The 17,827-nt window shown below is 48.7% G+C and overlaps 1 protein-coding gene and 1 non-coding gene across 7 annotated transcripts in view; one reads left to right on the forward strand and one right to left on the reverse strand.

Moving 5' to 3' along the window:
* Positions 1-17,827, forward strand: part of NRG2 (neuregulin 2) — a 176,211-nt gene that overhangs the window by 33,403 nt on the left and 124,981 nt on the right. The gene's annotated exons all lie outside the window — the stretch shown is intronic.
* LOC148055500 (U1 spliceosomal RNA) lies at positions 13,145-13,301 on the reverse strand. Its single transcript, XR_015705331.1, has one exon. It is a non-coding gene; the product is annotated as a U1 spliceosomal RNA (small nuclear RNA).

Consider the following 17,827-nt stretch of genomic DNA (forward strand, 5'->3'; position numbering starts at 1 on the left):
CCAAACCTAGCTCCTCTCACTGCCTGCCCAGATCTCTCTGCAGCTCATCACCACCAACATGTCCTGACAGGTTGGCAAAATTTGCAAAATGAAAATATCTTCTACCACATTTTTCAGTTTTGCTACCAAAATTTGACAGAGCCAAGAGCCTGAAGCTGCTTCTGCTGCCCTGTGTGTGCTTGGTGACCTGGAGAGGACCTAGCCAAGTCTCTCCTTAGCAGTTCCCAAGCTATTTTTTCTCTCATGTAAGTGCTCTTAAAATAATGATCTGATCCTGAGCAGCTGGAGAAGTTCACCTTTGAGACGGATGTTTGCCCCCATCTCTTTCCTTTCTTTCAGACGGTGCTGCTCTGGGAGGAGAGGGCAGCTCTTGGAGGACACTAGTCGTGAGGAAGCCTGTTGGACCACCACAGCTCACTTGACTACTCCGATCCCAAATTCTGCTGTTTTTAAAATAGGCAGTAGGCTGGCAGCTGGGACATGTGAGAGCAGAGGAGGTGAGTTCATGGGAAGAGGACAGCCTTCAGTTTAAGTGCTTGGGGACTAGGTGGTGTTTCATTGGGATCCTGCAGGTTTTTTGCTGTAGGTGAGAAGGGGCCGTCCTAGGGAACAGGGGCTCAGGAGTGTGTGACCCAATGGGGATAATAACATGCCTTTCTGGACATACATACAGCTGCTCATCTGGTGTCTTGGCTTTGTACTGGGTTCATGTTTGGAGAGATGTGCCCAATACGTTAGCTTGCCTAGGCCCTAAATTGTACTGATAGACTTCTTAATGACAGGACTTTTTGTTAGCTCCTTCTCTCCTGTTGCCTTGAACTCTGTGGCCATCTCTTTTCAAATGTATTTCCTCTCTCCCCATTTCTAGACTTGTGTCATATATTACTGCAGATCTGTTTGGGATCCAGCCTAGCTGACATCACCACCATGATGGGCCTGATTTTCCAGCCTCACCCTTTGCCTTGATCTCAGGGTAGATCATGAGGATAATAGAGCATCTTGTAGCTGATTTAATTTTTGCAGGGATTTGAGTTCCCTGGAAAAACTCCCTGGAGAGATGCTCAGCTTAGTCGTGATTAAGGCCAACAAAAATCTGGTAGCTGATCCTCTGAGCAAAGAGGGGCTGTGTTTGATCAGTAGGTGAACCTGGGGCATCTACTGGGAACTGCTAGTTTTTTGGGCCTTACTTGTTCTGTTTTCACTGCCTGGGCTGTACTACACTGGGCAGACCTCCTGGGTGACACACCAGTATTCATGAGGGTGTCTTTATCTGGAGAAGGCTCCATCTGTTCCACAAGGTGTCATGGTTTTCTCTTTAATATCCTAGGGATTGTTTTCAGGCTGAGAACGTATAAGGAAGGAAGAGACTGAGGATGCAGATGGAATGAAAGAAAATGCCAAGTGATTAAATGGCTGTAGATGAGTGGGGATACGGCTTAAGAGATTGACGGCCGCCTGCTGGGTGGAGAGATGGAAGGAAAGATTACATTCACGTGCACTAGGATTGCAAATCCACTCTCCCCGCGCCCCCTCAGCCATGTTAAATTGCATTTGTTACTCGTTTTTAGCTGTCCCATGTGTAAACTTTCACACAGCTCTGTACTGCACCTTTATGGCCCCATCTGCTGTTTCCATCTCCCAGAACCTCTGGTCTGTTTTTGGGGGAGAAAGCCTATAAAATAAAACTTGTGCAGTCACACAAGCTGTTTGCTGTTCTAGTGTCTTCTTTGGCTGATGTGTCTGTGGTGCATTCTTGTATATGCATGACTGTATGTCAGAGTTAATGTACACAGATGGAGGATAATTCGCAGGTAACTGTGCAGATAAAAAATGCATTGAGCATCAGTGTGTGCCTCAGAAGATGTGCGTGCCTTTTTGGGGGGCTTTCTTGAAACATCCTCTTACGAGAGTAGCTCTAATGCTTTCTGGACACTGCAGCTCATGGGCAGAAGCTGTGGATCTCTGACCAGGTCTCTCTGTGCACATCCCATGCAGGATGGAAACCCAGTGAACTCGACAGGACTGTACTTGATGTGATTAACATATTGCACCTGGAGTGAATTCCTGTGTCCCTCTCATGGCGGTGTTTTATACAATCTCCAGGGCCCAGCATGAGCAAGTGTGGGAGGAGAGCTGGCAGGGCACGCTGGCCTGCTGCAGGGCAGTGTGTGTGACTGGGGTGGCTGCTGGAGGCAGACAGGTCTGGCAGGGTGGTGGGAGAGGCTGTCCTGGCTGGGGAAGGTCTGCTGCGCCCAGCAGTGCCCAGGTCTTGGGGATGGGTGGCCCCTGAGCATTTCCTGTCCCCCACTAGGTGGCACTGGGAGCTCTGCTATGGTGTCCCTGTTCCCTCAGCCGCAGAGCCTGGCCTGCCCCTGCACCACTTCTCTGCCAGGACAGTACCCACGGCACTCCTGGACAGGGAGCAGCGAACAGGGAGCCTGTGCATTGCACACCAGCCCTTTTCCACTGGGAGCTGGCCTGTCATTTGGGAGCTGGGGTCTCATACACGGTGCTTGTCGTCCTAGGAAATAGTGCTTCACATGTTGCACCAGAAGCCTGTGCCTCGCACACTGACCTAGCCACACTAGGAGTCATTGCATTGCATGTGTCTCACTGGGAGTTGGTGCACTGTGAGTGTCCTGGTGGGAGTCAGTGCATTGCATGTGTCCTACTGAGAGTCAGTGCATTGTGCATCTCGCTGGGAGCTGGTGCATCATGTGTGTTGCACTGGGAGTCGCTGCACTGCACGTCTCCTGCTGGGAGTCACTGCATCACAAGTGTTCTGCTGCGAGCTGGTGCATCACCGGCAGGCCTTGCCCTGCTGGGAGTTGGTGCATTACATGTGTCCTGATGAGAGTCGGCACAGCACGCATGCTCTGGTGAGACTCTGTGTGTCACACATTGCCTCTGCCTTGCTGGGATTCAGTATGTTTTGCATGTATTCTGCTGGTTACTGGTACCTTGCACACTGGCTCTGCCCTACTAGGAGTTGTTGCGTTGCCTGTGTCCTGCTGAGAGTTGGTGTGTCAGGTGTGTCCTACTGAGAGTCTTGGCACTGCACGTATCCTGCTGGGAATCAGTCAGTACCTTGTGTCCTACTGGGAGCTGGTGCATCTTATGGGGCTCAGCCCCACTGGGAGCCAGTGCATCACAAGTGTCCTGCTGCGGGTCAGTTCATCACATGCATCCTGCTGGCAGTCAGGGCATCAGCTGGGAGCTGGTGCATCACATGTTAGCCCTGTCTGCCTGGGAGTCAGTATGTCACATGTGTCCTGCTGGGAGCTAATGGGTACCACGTGTCCCTCTAGAAGTGTGTGTGTTGCCCTCCAGCCCTACCCTGCTAGGAGCCAGTGCAGTGTATGCTGACTGTTTCTCATGAGAAGTCAGTGAATCTCACATGTCCTGCTGGGAGCTGGTGCACCACGGGCGTGCTAGGAGTCTGTTTCTTGCTCTCCTGCTTTACCTCGCTAGGAGTCAGCATGTCACACGCTGGCCCTGTCACTATAGCAGCCAGCACATTGCACGCAGTGTCCCCTCCTCTCTGTGCCAGTCTGTTGCACAGCAGCCCATTCCCCCTGTTTGGTCTCCTCTCACCCAGTCCAGCAGACATGATCTCTTGCTCCCGTGACAAGGATCAAGGGCATCCGGCCACAGCTTGCTCTGCTGAAGACTTCCTCTCTGCAGTGGACACAGGGATGCCATAGCACTGTGATTATTTTAATTAATTTGTTTTAAATATCTGTAGTAATGAGAATTAAATGGCATTAAATAAGCACCCCCAGCATCCCTGCCATCCTCTGCCACTGTTCCCAGGAGCGGTAGCAGGTGACAGATGTCTCTCTATGCCTGTCTCAGTGCCGGTGTTGCTGTCTGTCTGTCTCTCTCCCACTCACTGTGCCCTGTCCTCTGGGACCTGCCCTGACAGCCTTTCTGCCTCAGTGCTGCCTGCCGCATCTCACAATGGCTGGAGCTTCCCCAGCCTTCAGGCATCTTCTCCACCTCCACTGCTGGGCCCAGCACCCTGCCCTGTGGAGGCCGTGGTGGCGGGTGAGGGAATGGCTGTCAGCAGTACAGCTGGGCTCAAAGCTGTTGGTCTCTGCCTTGTCGCTTCAGAGCGGAAGTGCACAGCGAAGCAGGGGTCCCGGCTGTGTGGTAAGGAGGGATGGCCTCAGTGGGACAGACCCCCTCCACTCAGGGTCGCTTGCAGTGCTAAGTGGGGTTTTGTGGTAGCTGCTACCTCCCCGTGTGTGCGCCATTCCAATACAAGACATGCAGGCGTCCTGCCCTTCTCCTACAGCTCCCCAGACTCCATGGCTTTCTCTCAGGGCTGCAGAGCCTTCTCTCAGGCTCCATGGCTTCCCTCAGGCTCCATGCTCTTCCCTCAGGTCCCATGGCCTTGTCTGAAGCACCATGCCCTTCCCTCAGGCTTCATGGCCTTCCTCGGGCTCCACGGCTTCCCTCAGGCGTCATGGCTTCCCTCAGGCCCCATGCCCTTCCCTCAGGCCCCATGCCCTTCCCTCAGGTTCCATGCCCTTCCCTCAGGCTCCATGGCCTTCCTCGGGCCCCATGGCTTCCCTCAGGGCTGTGAGGCCTTCCCACTAATTCCTGTTGCCAGCTCCCCATTGCTGTGGCCTGTGTCCCCCAGGGAGCCTCCATGCCTGCTCACTCCACGCCTCTGAATCTTCCCTCTTCTCCGTGTCCAGGCCTCTGCTACTGTTGGTGCCTTTCTGATTATCCTGCCTGTCCCCCTGTCTGGTGGCTGTTTTTCTGGGGGATGTGGGAATAAGGTGGCCATCATGTAGGTGGCATTGCAGAGAGAGATGCTTACGGGAAGGACGATGCCATGGGGACTGAGGGAGAGTTCAACCATTCTGTGGTTCTGGGATTCTTTGGTATGAGGCAGATAACGTGAATCGAAGCAGCCAGCATTGCCGAGTTGGTGAGAGCTGGCAGCAGCTGTGATGCTTCCCTCCTTCCCCCTCACCCTGAGACGCTATGGTGTGGGTAAGATAGGGGCTCAAGCCCTGTTAGTATGGCTCTCCCCCTTCAGAGCAGCTTTCTCAGGCTCCCTGCAAACTCAGGAAGAGGTGTCAGTGCTTTGGGGCCATTCCTAGACTTTCTGGAACTGGAGGAAGAGAAAAAAAAGAGAAAAAAAATCTCATTTTCGTCCTGCTGGTGCTTGTCATTTTACTGCAGTTGGGTGTGGCTGTGTGATGGGGCCGAAGGGACAGAGAGGACAGTGGTTCTTGCCAGGGGTCCTGGGAAGCCTCTCTGATAAAGTCCAAGCACGTGTCTTTGCCATACAGGCACGTGCAGGGACTGAGGAGGCAGTCCTGGAGCACAGAGTCATGCAGGATTAGGCCTTTGCATGCAGCTGATCATGGGCTAGGGAATGCCAGTACCCTGCCTGCCTGCGTCTCGTCTTGCCAGCAAGTCACTGCGTGACTGTCATCGCAGTGCCTGCATCTTCCTCTCTGTGAGTTGGTGCTGGCCTGGGCTCTGGTGTGAATGGGAACGAACTGTTTCCCATGCAGGGGAATAGGTCAGTTGCATGCTTTGGGCCAGTGTTTGCAAGGATGTGACCTAGAGCTGGTGAAAGGGACTGGTAAGATGTGCAGGCAGTTAGGTACATGTGTGTGCACCAGCCAGCCCTGGAAGGGGTTGCCAGACTTGGCTTCTCCACACATGGCTGAGTTCCTGGGCCAGGGGAGTTTGGTACCTCAGCAGGTTATTTGCTTGCAGTGGGAGAGACAGGTAAACCAGGAAACTGGGTGTTGTGGTTTCACCCCGGTAGGCAGCTCAGCACCACCAGCCGCTCAATCACTCCCCCACAATGTGATGGGGGAGAGAGGGGTAAAAGAGCGATAACTCATGGGTTGAGCTAAAGACAGTGTAATAGGTAAAGCAAAAGCTGCGTGCACAAGCAAGGCAAAATAAGGTATTCATTTACTCCTTCCCGTTAGCGGGCAGGTGTTTAGCCATTGCCAGGAAAGCAGGCCTCCATCACACGTAATGGTGACTTGGGAAAACAAACACCATGACTGCGAACGTCATGCCTTCCTTCTTCTTCCCCCAGTTTTTTATTGCTGAGCATGGCACCATATGGTATGGAATATCCCTTTGGTCAGTTGGGGTCAGCTGTCCCAGCTGTGTCCCCTCCCAACTTCTTGCGCACCTCGAGCCTGCTCTCTAGTGGGGCGGTGTGAGAAACAGAAAAGGCCTTGACGCTGTGTAAGTACTGTTCAGCAATAACTAAAACATCCCTATGTTATCAAAACTGTTTTCATCACAAATCCAAAATGTAGCACCATACAAGCTACTCTGAAGAAAATTAACTCTATCCCAACCAAAGCCAGTACACTGGGGAATTTCAAGAAATAAATTACCCCCCTCCTCTTCAGCTATCTGTTTCTTCTTGATTGGAAACAAATATGAAGGACTTGCGCAGAGCTGTTATGCTGCCTGCATCTGGATGTGCAGAAGTGAGGTGGTCGCAGTGTCTCTGTGTACATGCTACTTCTGTTCACCTGGAGCCCTGGGTCTTCATCTGTGCTGCCTGGTGGTCTAGAATTAGTAGAAAGGCAATGGTTATGTTAACTTCAGCCTCCCTTAATTTGTTTTCTTTGCCCAGCGCAGTTTGCTTTTATCCATGAAGCTGTAATATCCATTTTTGTTTCTAACTTACAGTGACTAGACCTGGGTTTAACAACCTTCTGCTGTCCCTGGAATGAATGCGGCAGCTGGAATGCTGGTTTGAGCTATGGCTGTTCTCTATTGCGTAGCTGCTTTTAATTCCCAAACTTGCTTTTATTTGATCAATGAGTGCCAATTGCAGAGTGCACACGTGATGACCCTGCTCAGGTGACCGCAGCCACCCAGTGCTTTTATCTTGAGGTCACTCTCAGATCAGACTAGATTTTAACTGAGGACTGTTGAAGCTCTGCAGATCCTGTTAGCAGCCTCTTGAGCTTGGTGAGACCTGTGCTTGCAGAGCAGCAGCCTCAGAGAGAGCAACTAAGGTAGGTTCAGATATGCCAAAGGCATGAGAGAAAGACTATGGATGCCAGAGAGTGGGTCTCTGTACAAATGTTTCTGTTGTGTCTAAAAACTATTGCAGTGGTGCTGCGAGTCAGGGCCAGACTGCTTAAATGTGCTCAGGTTGTCACTAGAGGGAGCAGCATGTGATTTTTTTCCTTAATCTTGAAAAAATGACATGATGCAAAGACCCAGCTGGTGGAGCAGTTTGGTAGGAGAGATGCTGCAGTCTCTTTGGCTTCATAAACACAGGTGTTTCTCTAGCTCCAAGGGAACCTCTTGTCCTGCTCAGCCAGCAAGGTCTGGGGGGAGAGGGAGGAGCTAAGCACCTTAAAAAGGTCAGTTTGCTAAGCGGGAGTCACTTTCTTGACTCTCCTTTTGGCTCTTGGAATTGCAAAGTTTCGAAGGCGGCCAGGGTCCTGCCAAGTGCAGGCACTGTATACTCTCTGAGGGAGATGGCTGGAATGGAAGAGATGTTGGATTTAGTTGGCTTTGCTTCTACTGCAAATTAACTGGGCTTGCCCCGTCTGTAAGGGGCCTGGTTTGACGCGTGTAGCTGCTGGAGATCTCCTTCAAGAGCTCTCTTTTATCCAGATTCTGGTACCATTGCCGCTTGCATTGCTGTACTGAGTAGCACTAAGTTACATCTCTGTGCCATGCTGTGCTGCAGTGGATGCATTCAGAGGTACCCCTCCAGGCCTAGAGTCTAAATACAAGATAAGGAACAAGGGAATAGAGACAATGCAAGGAAACAAAGAGACCATAATGGTATCCTGCCTTGCCTTGAATCGGGTAATTCCCCTATGACTAGTTGGTGGGCAGTGGATTACTCAGTGGGAGGAAAGGGTCTGGAGTCAGTCCTGTGAACTTTGTTTCCTCATTTGTAAAATGATGTTGTGAACATCTGGCTCACACATGGAGCATGACACTTGGCTCACAGAGGCATATAAATGTTTTCAGATCCTTGAATGGCTGTTGCTGAAATGCGAAGGATCATCATTAATGAAGTCTGCAATAACACTGACGGAGCATTTGTGTTTGCTGCAATTTGTGACTATGTTCTAACACTTGTTAACGAATGCTATTGTGGGTTGCAATGTGACCAAGGAACACTTGAGGATAAACACGACCAAGTGGTTGTTCCTGGTTTGTGCTACTATTTATCACTGCAGGTGTTGAAATGTATCCTGTTGTGCAGCAAGGCTTTAAATGGGTGAACAGGGTAAGAGGGGAGACTTAGCTACCGGTACTTCCTTTGTGCTTTTTCCATCTGCTCCACTTACACAGCAAATACAGGCAAATGCCAGAATTGGCTAATATAAGATCTGTTTTGATGGGGAGCTGAATATCCATATGACATCAGAAAAATCTAGCTGGTGGGCTGGAGGTTGGTTTTAGACAACGTGGCTTGGAGTAATGAAGCTATTCCCCATCAAGAGACCTAGGTGAGGACCTGAAGAAGAAGCAAGTAGCCAAAGTTGAAGGGATAGAACTGAGATTAATCAAGCAAAGGCCTGCATGGATGAACAAGGATCTCATAACTGAACTCAGGCATATAAAAGAGGCATACAAGAGGTGGAAGCAAGGTCAGGTGACCTAGGAGGAGTATAAAGTTACTGTCTGATATTGCAGGGATAGGGTGACCTGGAGTTGAATCTGGTGAGGTGACAAGAAAGGGTTCTGCAAGTATGTAAGCAGCAACAGGAAGACTGGGGAAAATGTAGACCTGCTGCTGAGACGTGCTGGGGACCTGGTAACAAAAGACATGGAAAAGGCTGAGGTACTCAGTGCCTTCTTTACTTTAGTCTTTACCAGTAAGACCAGCCTTCAGCAATCCCAAAGCCCTGAGACCAGGCAAAAAGTCTGGAGCAAGGAAGACTTACCCTCAAGTGAGGAAGCACTTAAGCAAACTGGACCTATGAGTGCTTCATATGAGGAGAGGCTGAGAAGCTGGAACAGTTCAGCCTGGAGAAGAGAAGACTCAGGAGGACCTTATTCATGTGTATAAATACCTAATAGGAGGGAATGAAGAAGAGGGAGCTGGACTCTTCTCAGTAGTGTCCAGTGACAGGAGCAGAGGCAATGGGAACACAGGAGGTTCCATCTGAAAAAAAAAAAACTTTTCTCCTGTGAGAGTAATCAAACACTGTCACAAGTTGCCCAGAGAGGGTGTGGAGTCTTAATCTGTGGAGATACTCAAAACCCATGGGACACATACCCCCTCCTCCCCATGCCCATCAGTGGGCATGGACTCATGTGCAGGCTGTGACCCACAATACCTTCTAGATCATTATCTGCTCCTTCTCTGCCTGTGTGGCTGGCTGCCCTGATGAGGTCTGGCATGGTGTATTCACACTGACGTAGTTGTTTCTTATTTCTTTTCTGACTGCATCTCCCAAGTTCTTGAGAATTGGTAGGAATACAAAGCCTGTCCTGTGATATACTGGCAGCATTTTCTGTGCTGGCATCATCTGCATGATGAATAAACCTGCTGCATTTTGTGTTATCTGGCTGTAAGTAAAAAGGCTAATTAGGATCAACCCAAAACCCACCTCTGTGAATCCTCACTTGATGCATCTTCCATCAGACAGTAAGCCATTTATGACTGCTCTTTGAATATGCTTTTTCTAGATGTTCTCTCATCATATTGCCATTTGAAGCTTCCTTAACTTGCTTAGGAGACTATCACCAAACAAATATCAGAAGTCTTACTAACCTCAAGAAGTGATAACTGTTGTTTTTGCTCATCTACAAAGTTCTTTTGCCTGGCTGTCCAGGGAAGCTGGGTTGGTCTGAAGAGGTTGTGTTCGTTCCTGTACCCTTCCTTGCTTGCCTCTAGTGCTTATGGTAATGAAAAGTAACCTAGTGGGTCTGTAATTGCCCAGATTTTCTTTTCTTCCATTTTGTAAAGCACCACTTCATTTGTCCTCTCTGGCCTTCTAAGGCTACTTAGTTGTTTCTGGAGCCCAAAACCCAGCAACCTGCATCAGTGCTTTGAGATAAGGCTTACCAGGCACATCTCATTGGAAACCCTTCACATAGAAAAGCAGTCCTTACTCTGCTCTTGCCTCATCTGAGGGTTAAATCTTGTCCTCTTGTAGTTGATGATAGCTGTGCTGCATCAGCTTCTACTTCTTTCTCACACTGGTCTTTGTGACCTTCAACATGTATTCAAGACAGCTGATTGATAGCTTTCCAGCTCTGAGCAGTGGACATACCATGCCTCCCTTTCACAAATGATGGGGTAAGAACAGTTTCTTACCCTCACTGTTCCTCCAAAGCTAAGTGTCTTGGCTTATCAGCTTTGTCCTTTTGTGCTTGTGAGACTACTTTTAACTCTTGCCTGTTGTAATCTAACCTAGTGTCAGTTCCTCCTTCTGATCCACAAGGATCTCATGATTCAGCTGTATCGGTCCCTTCCTTTTCTTCCTGCCTTTTGCCTGGCAGTGAGAGAGCTTGTTCAAGGCCCACTTCGTCAACAAACAGCAGATCTGTCACTGCTCTTTGTTTCTGTAGTTCAGCCTTCCAAGATATTTATACCAAAGCTCAGAGCTTACGGTGGTTTGTCTTTCTGAAATCAGCATTTTAACTTTCCTGGTACCCCTCTGAAGGCTCCCCAACCCTTTTGGGTCAGTCACCCTCACCTGTTTTGCTTTCCATGTCTGTGTTCTACCAGTCCTCCACACTGAGTCACTCCTGAGACTAAGCTTACCAGTCACCTGCACTGTTCCTGTCCCAGCAAATTGTCCTCAGTATGTTCCAGTTTGCCCTTGTGTCCCCAAAGCTGCATCTGTGCACTGCTGGGACCTTCTGTAGGTCTGATTTTTCCATTCTCCCTGGACTCTGCAGCCAGTGCCTATGTCCTTGAAGCACACAAATAGTGTCACTTGTGCTTCCAGAACAGGCTAATACTTTTCTGCGTTCAGTTTGAGTTTTCCCAGACAATCTGTTGCACCTAGTAAATCATAATTCTGGTCAGTTATAAAGCCTTCCTGTTTAAGTTAGCATCTCCAGGGCATTTGGCAAACTGATGCAAGGTTCCTTGTGCTCCTCCTTTGACAACCTCTGTTAGCCTGTTCCTGGATACTGTTGTCTGGACCTGTTGTGCTTCTGCTGTAACCACCCCTGCAAAGTTACCAGGCTGTTTTTTAGAAAGACTCTTTTTTGTCTGTTATTATCACCTGAATGTGGAATGCATGAAAGTTTTCTCTGTCTTGGTTTACCCTGTGGTATGTAACGGCTAGCTATATAGTTAATACACATAATGGAGCAAAGATGACCTTGCAAGTGTTCATTATTGTAGTGTTGCTACATCTTCCAGAAGCATGGTCAAACTCAACCAAACTATGGTCCTTCCACTGTGTTGACCAGATGACCTGCAGGGTATTTGGACTCTTCATATGTATCTTCTTATTGCCCAAAAGGATGTTGACATCTAGCTTGTGGCAATGAAGGCTTCTCAGGGTCCCTCTAACTGAGCTAGGGGATTGCAGGGCACTTGACGTGGAGATGTCTAGATCATGTAGCACAAGTAACTATTACTCCTGGCTGGCATGGGAGGGCTGTGGTGAAACCCTTTAACCAGGAAATCCTTCTAAAGCAAACTAGAAGCCTTCTTTTTTTTTTTTTTCCAGCATCGGTGCTCTTCATTTTCATTTGATGTAATGGATATCAGACTGGAATGAAATAGTGGTGCAGCTCTGTGGGATTAGCAAAGATACTAGCTACTCTACTGGTGTTTTAGTGGTTCAGAAAGGCTGCTTTCATAGAATCATAGAATCATAGAATCGTCAAGGTTGGAAAAGACCCTTAAGATCATCGAGTCCAACCGTCAACTGCCAAGTCCATCTATACCATGTCTTCAAGCACCATATCTATGCGTTCTTTAAATACCTCTAGGGATGGAGACTCAACCACTTCTCAGGGCAGCCTGTTCCAATCCTTGACCACCCTCTCCGTGAAGAAGTTTTTCCTAATATCTAACCTAAACCTCCCCTCGCACAGCTTGAGGCCGTTTCCTCTTGTTCTATCACTCGTTACTAGGGAGAAGAGGCCGACCCCCACCTTGCTACAGCCTCCTTTCAGGCAGTTGTAGAGAGCAATAAGGTCTCCCCTCAGCCTGCTCTTCTCCAGACTAAACAACCCCAGCTCCCTCAGCCGCTCCTTATAAGACTTGTGCTCTAGACCCTTCACCAACTTCGTTGCCCTCCTCTGGACACACTCCAGCACCTCGATGTCCTTCTTGTAGTGAGGGGCCCAAAACTGAACACAGTACTCGAGGTGCGGCCTCACCAGTGCCGAGTACAGGGGCACTATCACCTCCCTGGTCCTGCTGGCCACACTATTCCTGATAGAAGCCAGGATGCCATTGGCCTTCTTGGCCACCTGAGCACACTGCTGGCTCATGTTCAGGCGGCTGTCAACCAACACCCCCAGGTCCTTTTCCGCCAGACAGCTCTCCAGCCACTCCTCCCCCAGCCTGTAGCGTTGCATGGGGTTGTTGTGACCGAAGTGCAGGACCCGGCACTTAGCCTTGTTGAATCTCGTGCAGTTGGCCCTGGCCCATCGATCCAGCCTGTCCAGGTCCCTCTGCAGGGCCTTCCTACTGTCCAGCAGATCGACACTTCCACCCAACTTGGTGTCATCTGCAAACTTACTGAGGGTGCACTCGATCCCCTCATCCAGATCATCAATGAAGATGTTGAACAGGACCGGCCCCAGTACTGAGCCCTGGGGAACACCACTCGTGACCAGCCGCCAACTGGATTTGGCTCCATTCACCACCACTCTCCGGGCTCGGCCATCCAGCCCGTTTTTAACCCAGCGTAGAGTGCACCCATCCAAGCCATGTGCAGCCAGCTTCTCCAGGAGAATGGTGTGGGAGACTGTGTCAAAGGCCTTACTAAAGTCCAGGTAGAACAACATCCACAGCCTTCCCCTCATCCACTAAGCGGGTCACCTTGTCATAGAAGGAGACCAGGTTAGTGAAACAGGACCTCCCTTTCATGAACCCATGCTGGCTGGGCCTGATCCCTCGGTTGTCCCGCACTTGCTGCATAATGGCACTCAAGATGATCTGCTCCGTGACCTTCCCTGGCACCGAGAAAATAAAAGGAATCGTAGTCCCCCACTACCACAAATTATGCAGTCGAGTTTCCCGCATTTGGGGAAATCGCAGGGGTCAGCACACCCGGAGTGCAGGGGATGAGCCTCACCCTGGGAAAACCACCTGCCTGATCATGGTGTCTTCCCTGCCAGGTAAGCATTTTATTTTTTTTATTTTAATTTTTTCCACATACTTTATTGTATGTGGAATGAGTAGAGGTAATCTTCTATTGAAGTACTGGACAAAATCCTTCTCTTTTTCCTGTCTGTATAGTTTTCTTTGAAATCCTGCTGATGCTCGGCTGGGCCAGGTGAGGATACACTGTGAGAGGATATCCAGGCCAGTGTCCTAGATGCTGTGGTGATTATAGAGCATCTAGTAATTTGCATCTTCAATACAGTGGAGACTGAAATAGTGGTGGGGAACCTTCTGCTACCCGGATGCTACTATGTGCACTTCTTGTGTGCCAGCAACTTGTTTTGGAAGTTCAATCTCCATTACCATAGCAAAAGTCACACAGGAGCAGGAGAAGGAGCTGACTGTCCCAAGGATGACCATCTTCCTGCCACATCTTCCTGTTGCCAGAAGGCCTTACCTTCCCTTGAAGTTCTTCTGCAGACCTTGACAGCTTGCTGTGTTTCCTCTTATTTCATGATCACTCAATAGCATTTGCCTTTCTAGTACACCAGGTGAGTTTTAAAGTATGCCCATTTGGCCTACTATGATGACTCAATCCAATAGATTTTTCTCTTATTCCTTTAGAGCATTTTCCCCTTTGCCCTTTTCCTTTTCCTTGATTGAAAGCTTCTGAACTCTTCTTGCAGTTTTCAGTCCTTCACTTGCTTCATCTCTGTACGGCATCCTGTTCTCTGTGAAGGTGCTAAGCGCTAGGAAGTGTGGTCCTCTAGATCATGGGCTGGTGAATCTGACCTTGATCTATCTCTAGCATAAAGAGAATTTCTGCCATTTTATTACTTGCTCTTCCTCTAAGGGATCCACTTACTTACTTTCAGTGCCACTTTGGCTGCATACAGTCATTAACTTCCTGGATATGAGATCATGTAATGATGACAATGAATGTGTAAAGCAGGACTAGTATTTTAGTGTTGGGGTAAGCAATGAACATTTGTTTGGCTCTTAAGACCAGTAGGTAGGAGATGTAAAGCACTGTTCTACCACAAGCCATAGAAGTCTACAGAAGTAACTGCCCAGGACCAGACAGAAGGATGTAGTTGCAGAGGAGACTATATCTGATGAAAAGAGACCACTGGCCTGTAATGCCCAGACTGGAATAGCAATAGAACAGGCACTTCTCAACACATCCACAGCTCTCCTCACTGTGCACTTCAGGGCAGATGCTCTTTGCAGTGCGTCTTGAGCTCGAGGGGTTAATATGATAATGTAAGCTACCCTAAAGCAGTATGCATGATAATACAGTTAGCTCTTCTCCTGACATATATAATCATAGACCTGAGATCAGGGCACTTTCCCTTCAGTCAGACATAGCGATTGCTGGTACCAGTCACAGGTTATAAACTAATTTTGGCAGTTGGCCATAAAACTGCTGCTTTCAGTGAGACACAGAGGCGTCTGGTGTCAGCCTGACACAAACCATTTGACCAGGGAAAGGCCTCTCTCCTGATGGGATTGCAGAAGGGCTGATGCTGTTAGCAAAGGTAGAAGTATAGAGAGAGGGGCTCATAACCCTGCACTAATAAATATTAAATGCCTGTTATCAGGCCTGGTGTTTGCTTTGCGGCCCCAGCTTTTTAGCCTGCTTTGGTGGTTATCCACTGAAGGCAACAGGTTTATCAACAAGTTCAAGCATGTTTGGACTGCAAGGTCTCTCCTGGTGAGAGACTGGTCTCTCCTGGTCTCTCCTAATCTGCCTTTAATATCCCACTCTGTTCTCTAGGTGCCATGACACACAATCTCTGCCCTGCGCCTCTGGTTTGGGTTACTAGCTGCTCACGAAAGGCTTTAATCCTCTCTCCATCTCTGTAAACACTGCAGTGTGCTTATTTTTCCCCCATCAATGCAAAAGTTTGGCAGGGTGCCAGAGCCTGTGGGCTCGCATGGCAGAAGAGGCTGCAGCTGGTTTTCTGGGGAGCAGGGTGGGCTATGCTTATATGGTGAACAGCAGTCCAGAATTGAGCATGGTGATTGTTCGTCCCTGTGCTGCCCAGACTGCTGTGTCCTTTCAGCCTGAAGGCTCCGTATGCCTTCAATGGCTCTTTCCCCAGGAGGGTGGTACAGCCCGGGGATGGGTCACCAGGGAGGCGGGGGATCTCCATCATTGGAGATTCCTGGGTAATGGGTGCTGGAGGTGCAACAAAACCACTGCAATCTAAAATTAAATGAGAAGTTGTTGTAACAATCATCTCTCAAATGGACTCTCTTGGTCCCTGAATCACCATGTGTTTGTTGATTATGATAGCAGTTTTGCCAGGACAGAAAATGGAGGATCAACCTCCTTCTGATCTCTTGGCTTTCAAAAGATGAGTGCGCACTCTGCTCAGATAATTCATGTAACTGTGTGCTCCCAGGGAGTTCAGTTTCACTTCCCATATCCAAACTAGGGATCAAAAACAGGGCGGTAATTGCTGTTGGTCTACATTTCAGCAGCTTTAAAAAAGGAAACCAGGCGAAAAAGATCATACTTTTTATAAGGTTTTGTGTTTTTTTCCTGCCTCACTGGCACAGGAAGCCAAACCAAACCAGTCTGGCAAGAGGCAATGTGTCTTTTTAAAAAACAAAACAAATCACAGAACCCCACCAAAGCTAGCAGGTTGCTAATGAAGCTTCCTGTCTGAACGCGATTGTGCTTGTAGGGCACCTGGGAAGTATTTTCATTGTTTTCCCTTCTTCCCTCTGTCAGGGAAGATGGTATTTTTGTCTCTCCATCTCAGGGTGTGAAGCTCTAGCAATGGTTGGGAGAGCTCTCCCTCTTCTGCTAATACAATAGTGGTCATTTCCATCTCAGCCCAGAGCTGCTGGACTTGCCCTATTGAGAGGATCACTGGGTCCTAGGACACTTGACCAGAAGAAAATACTTCCAGATAGGGTCAGTAGCCCACTGGGCACAGACTGAGCCAGTTAAGAAATGATGCTGTGCTCTGCCAGAAGAGTTCAGTTTGGATAATTACAGCAGGTCATTAGAGAACAATAGGAGTGGAAAGTACAGATTAAGCCACTGCTATTTCTACTGTATATACGTTATGCAAGGAAAGAATATAATAGTGTCATAGGGACTAAGGTAGAAAAGACATTTCAGACTGACTGTGGGCAGCAGAAAATTTGGACAGAACTGCTCAGAGATCCAGACTGGTCTGAGACCAACAAAGGGTTATTTTGCAGCTGGTGAGGTGGGTAGGGATGCCTTTCTTTTCTCCCAAGACTGACAAACCTTACCATTGCTTTTTATTTCAGGAGGCAAACTTGAGTTGTATGAAGCATTACAGATATGGTTTCTTGGTTGTTTAGCTAGACATCCATTCCCAGTCTGGTAGATCAGCGTGAGGTGTCTACAAGCTGGTTGTCACAGTGCTCTGAGTATTTGGTTTAGTTCCCTTCTGTGCGCTTCTCCACCACAACATGTTCTGGGATCTTCACTGTGTGTGTGAGGATGTGAGGAGGGGCTTTGGGTCCTGTGACTCTCTCTGGGGAAGAACCTTAATTGTGTGGACTAAAGAAGGATGTGGTTGTCTTGAACAGAAAATCGCAGGACCATCATTAAGCACTTTATAGCCCTCCAGCAAGCCTTCTTGCAAGGAAGCTTAAATTTATCCCAAGCTAAAGCATAGCTCAGCCATTAAATTATATACCAGAAACACAGTCAAGGGCCTGAGGAACATGTTTATATGTGCTTTGATTTGAGGGACATGATATTGATGCTCAGGTAGGAAGCTTAGGTATGTAGGCTGCTGTATGTGCTTCAACCCTACCAGCTCACCCTTACGCAAGACACATGCACCTGTCATGGTGTAAAACACTTTGATTGTCCTTAGTCCCTATTTTCAGGCCTGTCTTTTGTTTCTGGCTTCTCCCCATATCCTGGATCCAGCAGCTTGGAGGAGAACTCATATCTGTTTGCCTGGTGTGCTGTCTCCAGGAGAGCTCAGGTTCCTGCCTACTTGCTAGGCCTCCTGCCTGCAATGTTGACATGCCCAGTCATCATCTTCTTGTAATGCCTGTTTAGCCTTGTTTGCTGTCTTTCTGAGCTCATGGTTGCATGTCCCTGGGCCAGTGCTGGCAGTGTTCAAGTTGCCTATTTTCATTAGGCTTTCCAGGCAGTCTGCAAGGAGACCTGTGCAGAGAATGAGTCTTGGTGCATTGACAGAGTGTAGATAGAAAGAAACCACGTGCATGTTCTGCTGAGCTGGGAGATGTTTCAGGGGGTCTGTTTGTTGTCTCAGGTGCTGCTTCTCAGTGAGATGTGTCTGCTCGTCAAGTAGCATGTGAATACACTGTTTGAAGGAGGATAGTGATAAGCAATACTGCAGGATGCGTCCCTTCAGGCCAGCCCAAAGGGCACAATTAGTTCCAGAAACTCCCAAGGCATTACAGTAAGGGGGATCTTTACTCCTGAGAGCTGGATAAATGAGTTCTACAATGCGTTATCTCAGTTTGGGAGTCTTTTGCTCAAACCAAAAGAAGGTATTGCTTCCCATACAAACAAAGACCTTG

This window comes from Nipponia nippon, unplaced genomic scaffold (genome assembly GCF_047370975.1).
Source record: "Nipponia nippon isolate SJK-2023a ecotype South Korea unplaced genomic scaffold, ASM4737097v1 scaffold_21, whole genome shotgun sequence".
Lineage (NCBI taxonomy): Eukaryota > Metazoa > Chordata > Aves > Pelecaniformes > Threskiornithidae > Nipponia > Nipponia nippon.